This window comes from Oryza glaberrima, chromosome 12 (genome assembly GCF_000147395.1).
Source record: "Oryza glaberrima chromosome 12, OglaRS2, whole genome shotgun sequence".
NCBI classification, from domain to species: domain Eukaryota; kingdom Viridiplantae; phylum Streptophyta; class Magnoliopsida; order Poales; family Poaceae; genus Oryza; species Oryza glaberrima.
In genome coordinates this window covers 14,167,364-14,169,985 of record NC_068337.1, presented here as the reverse complement: position 1 = coordinate 14,169,985, position 2,622 = coordinate 14,167,364, and positions in this window count along the sequence as shown.

The following is a 2,622-nucleotide window of genomic DNA, read 5'->3' as shown; positions in this document are numbered from 1 at the left end:
GCTGGAAATGAGCAACAACGGCAGCGGCTCCCTGCGGGTCACCTACACCGGCCTGCACCAGCTCGCCGGGGAGTGCGGCGTCAAGGCCACCATCCCGGCGAACCCCGACGAGCTCTCGTTGACGTCTTCGCTTGCGGAACTAGCGACGGCGATGGAGGCAATCCCCTCCAAGCACGCGGCCAGGGTCGGAGAGGAGACGTTCAACGGGATCTATACCGGGGCGTGCCATGTCCTTGCGTGTATGAGGCAGGCGCATCCTGAACTCGATCTGCGGAAGATCTTGGATCAGGGGGTAGCCAGCGATGTGCGCAAGGATGTGATGGTGGAGGTCGGCGACCTAGGAGAGTCCGTCCTCCCGCTTTTTGAAGAGTAGGGTCTTAGCTCTCTTGTACTTTTTGGCCATGCTTTGTAAAACTTTTATTGGTTCCAACCGCCTTTGTGTGTACAGTCATCGCCTAAGCTTTTTTTTTTAGCATTTTGATCTCGAGTACTTTGTTGTCGTTTGTAGAGATGTTGATGTCGAGGATGTCCAGCAGCGCGGGCAGCCTGAGTTGCTAGTGGTCGTTCCGTTACTTGCGTTCGAACCACATGTGCCGGAGGGTGATGCAGCTCAAAATTCAGCCGTGGACACGAGCATGGCAGCGACTCCCTTAGGTTGGTTGTCTTTGTTGTCATTTCCTTTACGCTTTCGTCTGGGTCGACTTGATTTGTTGTATTCTCGGGAGAGAAGAGCAGCTTGACTTAATCGTTTTGCATGCTGCGCAGACCTCGAGAGTGCGCTCAATGGTCAGGATCGTCGCATCCAGTATTGGAGGACGAAATATGAGGTCGCAGAACTCGAGAGGACTATGCTGGAAGTGAAGAAGGACCAGGCCGTAGAGACACTCCGGGGTCGTGAGGTGTGGTTGAACTCATATCTAAAGAGTTGCTACACGTCCATGTCCAGAGTCTGTAGAGAGCTCCGAGTACCCCGTGGGGATCCCGAGGAATCGGCGGCCGGATATATCTCGTGGCTGAATGGCGCCTTTACCCAGCTCGAAGGCATCGATCAACGTATCGACGAAGCCTTGAAGCAGGAGTGTCGTCGGTCAAGCCGATATGCCGGGGGGCATGTGTCGGCTTGCATACGAGATCATCGTCCGCAGCTGCACCTCGAGTTCCTCCATGAAGGGTTTTCTCGTTCTCGGAGAACTCCTACGGAGATAGATGGCCTGGCGAAGTCGATGGCGACACTGGCGGAGAAGGTCTTCCAGTCGATGGACTGGCGTTGGCCTTCCTGGTAGTCTCCGTGTCCTGTGACAAATGTCTTAGGGAAAGAGTGCAATATACTTTTGGATTTTGATGGAATTGTAAGAAGGACTTGTGAAATAGAAAAGAAATCTATCTAACTAAGCTTTCTTACTCTGGATGTAGCGTGTATGAGTGTCTTCTCACTTCGCGACTTTGATCAGTCATTTGAGTTATACACTCTCCCTAGTCCCCAGCCTTGTCATCGGAGAATTCTTCTCGGAAGATAAGGCTCTTGGACCTTTGACCTGCCTCGGTTGAACAAGCACTGACCCTAGCCCCCAACCGTGAAGTTGGAAAGTTTATTGCCGATTACACGGCTTGGTTAATACGCACGGCAAGAACTCTTACACGACCAGATCTTACATGGTCTTTCGTCTCTACAGGATCCGACAAGGCCTTATCGGCTCTGGGCGTCCCTAGCCGAAGTTCCCTTAGGTTCCTCGGAGGCCTTGTCAAGACGGCGTAAAGGGACATTAGGATAGGTTTCAACGCTAGGTGTCATCTGGATAAGGGATCATCGGGAAGGAACGCTTTGATTGTGGTCTGGACCTGAAAATAGGATTTATTGAAGCTGTAAGATGTCTTACAAGTATGGATACTATTGACTTATACATAGAATTTACGTAATTGATCAATGTTCCAGGAATTTGCCAACTCGCGACCATCGCCATCTACAATTTTGAATGCGCCTGGGCGTAGAACTTGTGTGATCGTGTACGGTCCTTCCCATATGGGTGAGAGCTTGTTTCGCCCTACTTGGCTTTGAACCCGTCAGAGGTCGTAGTTGCCGATCAAGTAGCTGGCTGCTCGAACGGCAACTCGTTCGCGATGTTCCTCGAGTAGATTTACATCGTCGTTGCGGTGCTCCTCCTGATCCTCATCGGAATACTTCTATACTCGTGTACTTTGATGTCGTAGCTCGGTGGGGAGCACGGCTTCTGAGGCGTACACGAGGAAGAAGGAAGTCTCCTTGTTGGATGTTGTCGGTGTGGTACGCACGGCCCATAGTACTGATGGAAGTTCTTCGACCCACTTCTTGTCGTGTGACATGAGCATGTCGTAGACGCGGGTTTTGATTCCTTGTAGTACTGTGCCGTTTGCCCTCTCGACTTGTCCATTGCTCTGAGGGTGAGAGACCGAAGCGAAGCAGATCTTGACTCCCAGGCTGATGCAGTAATCATGGAAATCGGCACTGATGAACTGGGAGCCGTTGTCCGTTATGATACGGTGGGGCAATCCGAATCTGCAGAATATCCCCTTGATGAATTTGATGGTGTTGTCGGCCCTGATTTCCCCTGTGGGTGTCGCTTCATCCCACTTAGTGAATTTGTC